Below are 12601 nucleotides of genomic sequence, written 5' to 3'. Positions count from 1 at the left end.
CTGTAAAGATGAATACGACAACACACAGTGTACTGTAAAGATTAATACGACAACACAGTGTACTGTAAAGATTATTACGACAACACACAGTGTACTGTAAAGATTAATACGACAACAAAGTGTACTGTAAAGATTAATACGACAACACACACAGTGTACTGTAAAGATTATTACGACAACACAGTGTACTGTAAAGATTAATACGACAACACACAGTGTACTGTAAAGATTAATACGAAAACGCAGTGTACTGTAAAGATTAATACGACAACACACAGACTACTGTAAAGATTAATACGACAACACACAGTCTACTGTAAAGATTAATACGACAACACACAGTGTACTGTAAAGATTAATACGACAACACACAGTGTACTGTAAAGATTAATACGACAACACAGTGTACTGTGAAGATTAATACGACAACACACACAGTCTACTGTAAAGATTAATACGACAACACAGTGTACTGTAAAGATTAATACGACAACACAGTGTACTGTAAAGATTAATACAACAACACAGTCTACTGCAAAGATTAATACGACAACACAGTGTACTGTAAAGATTATTACGACAACACAGTGTACTGTAAAGATTAATACAACAACACACAGTCTACTGTAATGTTAATACGACAACACACACAGTCTACTGCAAAGATTAATACGACAACACACAGTGTACTGTAAAGATTAATACAACAACACACAGTCTACTGTAAAGATTAATACGACAACACAGTGTACTTTAAAGATTAATACGACAACACACAGTGTACTGTAAAGATTAATACGACAACACAGTGTACTGTAAAGATTAATACGACAACACAGTGTACTGTAAAGATTAATACGACAACACAGAGTGTACTGTAAAGATTAATACGACAACACAGTGTACTGTAAAGATTAATACGACAACACACAGTGTACTGTAAAGATTAATACGACAACACAGTCTACTGTAAAGATTATTACGACAACACAGTGTACTGTAAAGATTAATACGACAACACAGTGTACTGTAAAGATTATTACGACAACACAGTGTACTGTAAAGACTAATACGACAACACAGTGTACTGTAAAGATTAATACGACAACACAGTCTACTGTAAAGATTATTACGACAACACAGTGTACTGTAAAGATTAATACGACAACACACAGTGTACTGTAAAGATTAATACGACAGCACAGTCTACTGTAAAGATTATTACGACAACACAGTGTACTGTAAAGATTAATACGACAACACAGTGTACTGTAAAGATTAATACTACAACACAGTGTACTGTAAAGATTAATACGACAACACACAGTGTACTGTAAAGATTAATACGACAACACAGTGTACTGTAAAGATTATTACGACAACACACAGTGTACTGTAAAGATTAATACGACAACACACAGTCTACTGTAAAGATTATTACGACAACACAGTGTACTGTAAAGATTAATACGACAACACAGTGTACTGTAAAGATTAATACGACAACACAGTGTACTGTAAAGATTAATACGACAACACACAGTGTACTGTAAAGATTAACACGACAACACAGTGTACTGTAAAGATTATTACGACAACACAGTGTACTGTAAAGAGTAATACGACAACACAGTGTACTGTAAAGATTATTACGACAACACAGTGTACTGTAAAGATTAATACGACAAAACACAGTCTACTGTAAAGATTATTACGACAAAACAGTGTACTGTAAAGACTAATACGACAACACAAAGTCTACTGTAAAGATTAATACGACAACACAGTGTACTGTAAAGAGTAATACGACAACACAGTGTACTGTAAAGATTAATACGACAACACACAGTGTACTGTAAAGATTAATACGACAGCACAGTCTACTGTAAAGATTATTACGACAACACAGTGTACTGTAAAGATTAATACGACAACACAGTGTACTGTAAAGATTAATACTACAACACAGTGTACTTTAAAGATTAATACGACAACACACAGTCTACTGTAAAGATTAATACGACAACACAGTGTACTGTAAAGATTAATACGACAACACACAGTCTACTGTAAAGATTATTACGACAACACAGTGTACTGTAAAGATTAATACGACAACACACAGTCTACTGTAAAGATTATTATGACAACACAGTGTACTGTAAAGACTAATACGACAACACAGTGTACTGTAAAGATTAATACGACAACACAGTGTACTGTAAAGATTATTACGACAACACAGTGTACTGTAAAGATTAATACGACAACACACAGTGTACTGTAAAGATTAATACGACAGCACAGTCTACTGTAAAGATTATTACGACAACACAGTGTACTGTAAAGATTAATACGACAACACAGTGTACTGTAAAGATTAATACTACAACACAGTGTACTGTAAAGATTAATACGACAACACACAGTGTACTGTAAAGATTAATACGACAACACAGTGTACTGTAAAGATTATTACGACAACACACAGTGTACTGTAAAGATTAATACGACAACACACAGTCTACTGTAAAGATTATTACGACAACACAGTGCACTGTAAAGATTATTACGACAACACAGTGTACTGTAAAGATTAATACGACAACACAGTGTACTGTAAAGATTAATAGGACAACACAGTGTACTGTAAAGATTAATACGACAACACACAGTGTACTATAAAGATTAATACGACAACACAGTGTACTGTAAAGATTATTACGACAACACAGTGTACTGTAAAGATTAATACGACAACACAGTTTACTGTAAAGATTATTTTGACAACACAGTGTACTGTAAAGATTAATACGACAACACACAGTCTACTGTAAAGATTATTACGACAACACACAGTGTACTGTAAAGATTAATACGACAACACAGTGTACTGTAACGATTAATACGACAACACAAAGTCTACTGTAAAGATTAATACGACAACACAGTGTACTGTAAAGATTAATACGACAACACAGTGTACTGTAAAGATTAATACGACAACACAGTGTACTGTAAAGATTAATACGACAACACAGTGTACTGTAAAGATTAATACGACAACACAGTCTACTGTAAAGATTAATACGACAACACACAGTGTACTGTAAAGATTTATACGACAACACAGTGTACTGTAAAGATTAATACGACAACACACAGTGTACTGTAAAGATTAATACGACAACACACAGTCTACTGTAAACATTAATACGACAACACAGTGTACTGTAAAGATTAATACGACAACACACAGTGTACTGTAAAGATTAATAAGACAACACAGTGTACTGTAAAGATTAATACAACAACACACAGTCTACTGTAAAGATTAATACGACAGCACAGTCTACTGTAAAGATTAATACGACAACACAGTGTACTGTAAAGATTATTACGACAACACAGTGTACTGTAAAATTTAATACGACAACACACAGTGTACTGTAAAGATTAATACGACAGCACAGTCTACTGTAAAGATTATTACGACAACACAGTGTACTGTAAAGATTAATACGACAACACAGTGTACTGTAAAGATTAATACGACAACACAGTGTACTGTAAAGATTAATACGACAACACACAGTGTACTGTAAAGATTAATACGACAACACAGTGTACTGTAAAGATTATTACGACAACACACAGTGTACTGTAAAGATTAATACGACAACACACAGTCTACTGTAAAGATTATTACGACAACACAGTGTACTGTAAAGATTAATACGACAACACAGTGTACTGTAAAGATTAATACGACAACACACAGTGTACTGTAAAGATTAATACGACAGCACAGTCTACTGTAAAGATTATTACGACAACACAGTGTACTGTAAAGATTAATACGACAACACAGTGTACTGTAAAGATTAATACGACAACACAGTGTACTGTAAAGATTAATACGACAACACACAGTGTACTGTAAAGATTATTACGACAACACACAGTCTACTGTAAAGATTATTACGACAACACACAGTGTACTGTAAAGATTAATACGACAACACACAGTCTACTGTAAAGATTATTACGACAACACTCAGGGTACTGTAAAGATTAATACGACAACACACAGTCTACTGTAAAGATTATTACGACAACACAGTGTACTGTAAAGACTAATACGACAACACAGTGTACTGTAAAGATTAATACGACAACACACGGTGTACTGTAAAGATTAATACGACAACACAGTGTACTGTAAAGATTAATACGACAACACACAGTGTACTGTAAAGATTAATACGACAACACAGTGTACTGTAAAGATTAATACGACAACACAGTGTACTGTAAAGATTAATACGACAACACACAGTCTACTGTAAAGATTAATACGACAACACACAGTGTACTGTAAAGATTAATACGACAACACAGTCTACTGTAAAGATTATTACGACAACACAGTGTACTGTAAAATTTAATACGACAACACACAGTGTACTGTAAAGATTAATACGACAGCACAGTCTACTGTAAAGATTATTACGACAACAAAGTGTACTGTAAAGATTAATACGACAACACAGTGTACTGTAAAGATAAATACTACAACACAGTGTACTGTAAAGATTAATACGACAACACACAGTGTACTGTAAAGATTAATACGACAACAAAGTGTACTGTAAAGATTATTACGACTACACACAGTGTACAGTAAAGATTAGTACGACAACACACAGTCTACTGTAAAGATTATTACGACAACACAGTGTACTGTAAAGATTAATACGACAACACAGTGTACTGTAAAGATTAATAGGACAACACAGTGTACTGTAAAGATTAATACGACAACACACAGTGTACTATAAAGATTAATACGACAACACAGTGTACTGTAAAGATTATTACGACAACACAGTGTACTGTAAAGATTAATACGACAACACAGTTTACTGTAAAGATTATTACGACAACACAGTGTACTGTAAAGATTAATACGACAACACACAGTCTACTGTAAAGATTATTACGACAACACACAGTGTACTGTAAAGATTAATACGACAACACAGTGTACTGTAACGATTAATACGACAACACAAAGTCTACTGTAAAGATTAATACGACAACACAGTGTACTGTAAAGATTAATACGACAACACAGTGTACTGTAAAGATTAATACGACAACACAGTGTACTGTAAAGATTAATACGACAACACAGTGTACTGTAAAGATTAATACGACAACACAGTCTACTGTAAAGATTAATACGACAACACACAGTGTACTGTAAAGATTTATACGACAACACAGTGTACTGTAAAGATTAATACGACAACACACAGTGTACTGTAAAGATTAATACGACAACACACAGTCTACTGTAAAGATTAATACGACAACACAGTGTACTGTAAAGATTAATACGACAACACACAGTGTACTGTAAAGATTAATAAGACAACACAGTGTACTGTAAAGATTAATACAACAACACACAGTCTACTGTAAAGATTAATACGACAGCACAGTCTACTGTAAAGATTAATACGACAACACAGTGTACTGTAAAGATTATTACGACAACACAGTGTACTGTAAAATTTAATACGACAACACACAGTGTACTGTAAAGATTAATACGACAGCACAGTCTACTGTAAAGATTATTACGACAACACAGTGTACTGTAAAGATTAATACGACAACACAGTGTACTGTAAAGATTAATACGACAACACAGTGTACTGTAAAGATTAATACGACAACACACAGTGTACTGTAAAGATTAATACGACAACACAGTGTACTGTAAAGATTATTACGACAACACACAGTGTACTGTAAAGATTAATACGACAACACACAGTCTACTGTAAAGATTATTACGACAACACAGTGTACTGTAAAGATTAATACGACAACACAGTGTACTGTAAAGATTAATACGACAACACACAGTGTACTGTAAAGATTAATACGACAGCACAGTCTACTGTAAAGATTATTACGACAACACAGTGTACTGTAAAGATTAATACGACAACACAGTGTACTGTAAAGATTAATACGACAACACAGTGTACTGTAAAGATTAATACGACAACACACAGTGTACTGTAAAGATTATTACGACAACACACAGTCTACTGTAAAGATTATTACGACAACACACAGTGTACTGTAAAGATTAATACGACAACACACAGTCTACTGTAAAGATTATTACGACAACACTCAGGGTACTGTAAAGATTAATACGACAACACACAGTCTACTGTAAAGATTATTACGACAACACAGTGTACTGTAAAGACTAATACGACAACACAGTGTACTGTAAAGATTAATACGACAACACACGGTGTACTGTAAAGATTAATACGACAACACAGTGTACTGTAAAGATTAATACGACAACACACAGTGTACTGTAAAGATTAATACGACAACACAGTGTACTGTAAAGATTAATACGACAACACAGTGTACTGTAAAGATTAATACGACAACACACAGTCTACTGTAAAGATTAATACGACAACACACAGTGTACTGTAAAGATTAATACGACAACACAGTCTACTGTAAAGATTATTACGACAACACAGTGTACTGTAAAATTTAATACGACAACACACAGTGTACTGTAAAGATTAATACGATAGCACAGTCTACTGTAAAGATTATTACGACAACAAAGTGTACTGTAAAGATTAATACGACAACACAGTGTACTGTAAAGATAAATACTACAACACAGTGTACTGTAAAGATTAATACGACAACACACAGTGTACTGTAAAGATTAATACGACAACAAAGTGTACTGTAAAGATTATTACGACTACACACAGTGTACAGTAAAGATTAGTACGACAACACACAGTCTACTGTAAAGATTATTACGACAACACAGTGTACTGTAAAGATTAATACGACAACACACAGTGTACTGTAAAGATTAATACGACAACACACAGTGTACTGTAAAGATTAATACGACAGCACAGTCTACTGTAAAGATTATTACGACAACACAGTGTACTGTAAAGATTAATACGACAACACAGTGTACTGTAAAGATTAATACTACAACACAGTGTACTGTAAAGATTAATACGACAACACACAGTGTACTGTAAAGATTAATACGACAACACAGTGTACTGTAAAGATTATTACGACAACACAGTGTACTGTAAAGATTAATACAACAACACACAGTCTACTGTAAAGATTAATATGACAACACAGTGTACTGTAAAGATTAATACGACAACACAGTGTACTGTAAAGATTAATACGACAACACAGTGTACTGTAAAGATTAATATGACAACACTCACAGTCTACTGTAAAGATTAATACGACAACACACAGTGTACTGTAAAAATGAATACGACAACACAGTGTACTGTAAAGATTAATACGACAACACAGTCTACTGTAAAGATTAATACGACAACACAGTGTACTGTAAAGATTAATACGACAACACAGTGTACTGTAAAGATTAATACGACAACACAGTCTACTGTAAAGATTAATACGACAACACACAGTGTACTGTAAAGATTTATACGACAACACAGTGTACTGTAAAGATTAATACGACAACACACAGTGTACTGTAAAGATTAATACGACAACACACAGTGTACTGTAAAGATTAATACGACAACACAGTGTACTGTAAAGATTAATACGACAACACAGTCTACTGTAAAGATTAATACGACAACACACAGTGTACTGTAAAGATTAATACGACAACACAGTGTACTGTAAAGATTAATACGACAACACACAGTGTACTTTAAAGATTAATACGACAACACACAGTGTACTGTAAAGATTAATACGACAACACACAGTGTACTGTAAAGATTAATACGACAACACACAGTGTACTTTAAAGATTAATACGACAACACACAGTGTATTTTAAAGATTAATACGACAACACACAGTCTACTGTAAAGATTAATACGACAACACAGTGTACTGTGAAGATTATTACGACAACACAGTGTACTGTAAAGATTAATACGACAACACACAGTGTACTGTAAAGATTAATACGACAACACAGTGTACTGTAAAGATTAATACGACAACACACAGTGTACTTTAAAGATTAATACGACAACACACAGTGTATTTTAAAGATTAATACGACAACACACAGTGTACTGTAAAGATTAATACGACAACACAGTCTACTGTAAAGATTAATACGACAACACACAGTGTACTGTAAAGATTAATACGACAACACAGTGTACTGTAAAGATTAATACGACAACACACAGTGTACTGTAAAGATTAATACGACAACACAGTCTACTGTAAAGATTAATACGACAACACACAGTGTACTGTAAAGATTAATACGACAACACAGTGTACTGTAAAGATTAATACGACAGCACAGTCTGCTGTAAAGATTAATACGACAACACAGTGTACTGTAAAGATTAATACGACAACACAGTGTACTGTAAAGATTAATACGACAACACACAGTGTACTGTAAAGATTAATACGACAACACACAGTGTACTGTAAAGATTAATACGACAACACAGTGTACTGTAAAGATTAATACAACAACACAGTCTACTGTAAAGATTATTACGACAACACACAGTCTACTGTAAAGATTAATACAACAACACACAGTCTACTGTAAAGATTATTACGACAACACAGTGTACTGTAAAGATTAATACGACAACACACAGTCTACTGTAAAGATTATTACGACAACACAGTGTACTGTAAAGACTAATACGACAACACAGTGTACTGTAAAGATTAATACGACAACACACGGTGTACTGTAAAGATTAATACGACAACACAGTGTACTGTAAAGATTAATACGACAACACACAGTGTACTGTAAAGATTAATACGACAACACAGTGTACTGTAAAGATTAATACGACAACACAGTGTACTGTAAAGATTAATACGACAACACACAGTCTACTGTAAAGATTAATACGACAACACAGTGTACTGTAAAGATTAATACGACAACACAGTGTACTGTAAAGATTAATACGACAACACACAGTGTACTGTAAAGATTAATACGACAACACAGTCTACTGTAAAGATTATTACGACAACACAGTGTACTGTAAAATTTAATACGACAACACACAGTGTACTGTAAAGATTAATACGACAGCACAGTCTACTGTAAAGATTATTACGACAACACACAGACTACTGTAAAGATTAATACGACAACACAGTGTACTGTAAAGATAAATACTACAACACAGTGTACTGTAAAGATTAATACGACAACACACAGTGTACTGTAAAGATTAATACGACAACACAGTGTACTGTAAAGATTATTACGACAACACACAGTGTACTGTAAAGATTAATACGACAACACACAGTCTACTGTAAAGATTATTACGACAACACAGTGTACTGTAAAGATTAATACGACAACACAGTGTACTGTAAAGATTAATACGACAACACACAGTGTACTGTAAAGATTAATACGACAGCACAGTCTACTGTAAAGATTATTACGACAACACAGTGTACTGTAAAGATTAATACGACAACACAGTGTACTGTAAAGATTAATACTACAACACAGTGTACTGTAAAGATTAATACGACAACACACAGTGTACTGTAAAGATTAATACGACAACACAGTGTACTGTAAAGATTATTACGACAACACAGTGTACTGTAAAGATTAATACAACAACACACAGTCTACTGTAAATATTAATATGACAACACAGTGTACTGTAAAGATTAATACGACAACACAGTGTACTGTAAAGATTAATACGACAACACAGTGTACTGTAAAGATTAATATGACAACACTCACAGTCTACTGTAAAGATTAATACGACAACACACAGTGTACTGTAAAAATTAATACGACAACACAGTGTACTGTAAAGATTATTACGACAACACGGTGTACTGTAAAGATTAATACGACAACACAGTGTACTGTAAAGATTAATACGACAACACAGTGTACTGTAAAGATTAATACGACAACACAGTCTACTGTAAAGATTAATACGACAACACACAGTGTACTGTAAAGATTTATACGACAACACAGTGTACTGTAAAGATTAATACGACAACACACAGTGTACTGTAAAGATTAATACGACAACACACAGTCTACTGTAAAGATTAATACGACAACACAGTGTACTGTAAAGATTAATACGACAACACACGGTGTACTGTAAAGATTAATACGACAACACAGTGTACTGTAAAGATTAATACGACAACACAGTGTACTGTAAAGATTAATACGACAACACAGTCTACTGTAAAGATTAATACGACAACACAGTGTACTGTAAAGATTAATACGACAACACAGTGTACTGTAAAGATTAATACGACAACACAGTCTACTGTAAAGATTAATACGACAACACACAGTGTACTGTAAAGATTAATACTACATCACAGTGTACTGTAAAGATTAATACGACAACACACAGTGTACTGTAAAGATTAATACGACAACACAGTGTACTGTAAAGATTAATACGACAGCACAGTCTACTGTAAAGATTAATACGACAACACAGTCTACTGTAAAGATTAAACGACAACACACAGTCTACTGTAAAGATTATTACGACAACACAGTGTACTGTAAAGATTAATACTACAACACAGTGTACTGTAAAGATTAATACGACAACACACAGTGTACTGTAAAGATTAATACGACAACACACAGTGTACTGTAAAGATTAATACGACAACAAAGTGTACTGTAAAGATTAATACGACAACACAGTGTACTGTAAAGATTAATACGACAACACACAGTGTACTGTAAAGATTAATACGACAACACACAGTGTACTGTAAAGATTAAAACGACAACAAAGTGTACTGTAAAGATTAATACGACAACACAGTGTACTGTAAAGATTAATACGACAACACAGTCTACTGTAAAGATTAATACGACAACACAGTGTACTGTAAAGATTAATACGACAACACAGTGTACTGTAAAGATTAATACGACAACACAGTCTACTGTAAAGATTAATACGACAACACACAGTGTACTGTAAAGATTAATACTACAACACAGTGTACTGTAAAGATTAATACGACAACACACAGTGTACTGTAAAGATTAATACGACAACACAGTGTACTGTAAAGATTAATACGACAGCACAGTCTACTGTAAAGATTAATACGACAACACAGTCTACTGTAAAGATTAATACGACAACACACAGTCTACTGTAAAGATTATTACGACAACACAGTGTACTGTAAAGATTAATACTACAACACAGTGTACTGTAAAGATTAATACGACAACACACAGTGTACTGTAAAGATTAATACGACAACACACAGTGTACTGTAAAGATTAATACGACAACAAAGTGTACTGTAAAGATTAATACGACAACACAGTGTACTGTAAAGATTAATACGACAACACACAGTGTACTGTAAAGATTAATACGACAGCACAGTCTACTGTAAAGATTAATACGACAACACAGTGTACTGTAAAGATTAATACGACAACACAGTGTACTGTAAAGATTAATACGACAACACACAGTGTACTGTAAAGATTAATACGACAACACACAGTGTACTGTAAAGATTAAAACGACAACAAAGTGTACTGTAAAGATTAATACGACAACACACAGTGTACTGTAAAGATTAATACGACAGCACAGTCTACTGTAAAGATTAATACGACAACACAGTGTACTGTAAAGATTAATACGACAACACACAGTGTACTGTAAAGATTAATACGACAACACAGTGTACTGTAAAGATTAATACGACAACACACAGTCTACTGTAAAGATTAATACGACAACACAGTGTACTGTAAAGATTAATACGACAACACAGTGTACTGTAAAGATTAATACGACAACACACAGTGTACTGTAAAGATTAATACGACAACACACAGTGTACTGTAAAGATTAATACGACAACAAAGTGTACTGTAAAGATTAATACGACAACACACAGTGTACTGTAAAGATTAATACGACAGCACAGTCTACTGTAAAGATTAATACGACAACACAGTGTACTGTAAAGATTAATACGACAACACACAGTGTACTGTAAAGATTAATACGACAACACAGTGTACTGTAAAGATTAATACGACAACACACAGTCTACTGTAAAGATTAATACGACAACACAGTGTACTGTAAAGATTAATACGACAACACAGTGTACTGTAAAGATTAATACGACAACACACAGTGTACTGTAAAGATTAATACGACAACACACAGTGTACTGTAAAGATTATTACGACAACACAGTGTACTGTAAAGATTAATACGACAACACAGTGTACTGTAAAGATTGTTCTGGAGTGAGAGTGATGATGCCTCATGTTTAATCTATTATCTATCAGCCCTAAATGTCTCAACTCTGTGTATTTACCTGCAGATAATTAATTATAATTAAGCAATAAGGCCCGAGGGGGGGGTGTGATATATGGCCAATATACCACAGCTAAAGTCTGTTCTTACGCACGACGCAACGCGGAGTGCCCGGACACAGCCCTTAG

The 12601-nt window shown here is 33.8% G+C and overlaps 1 protein-coding gene across 5 annotated transcripts in view; it reads right to left on the bottom strand.

The window, feature by feature from the left end:
* The window catches only part of smoc1 (SPARC related modular calcium binding 1), a 272407-nt gene that overhangs the window by 150883 nt on the left and 108923 nt on the right, over positions 1-12601 (bottom strand). The window lies entirely within an intron of this gene.

Source organism: Salvelinus fontinalis, chromosome 15 (genome assembly GCF_029448725.1).
Source record: "Salvelinus fontinalis isolate EN_2023a chromosome 15, ASM2944872v1, whole genome shotgun sequence".
NCBI classification, from domain to species: domain Eukaryota; kingdom Metazoa; phylum Chordata; class Actinopteri; order Salmoniformes; family Salmonidae; genus Salvelinus; species Salvelinus fontinalis.
The sequence above is the reverse complement of the archived record's forward strand: the minus strand, read 5'-3'. Positions and strand labels throughout refer to the sequence as shown.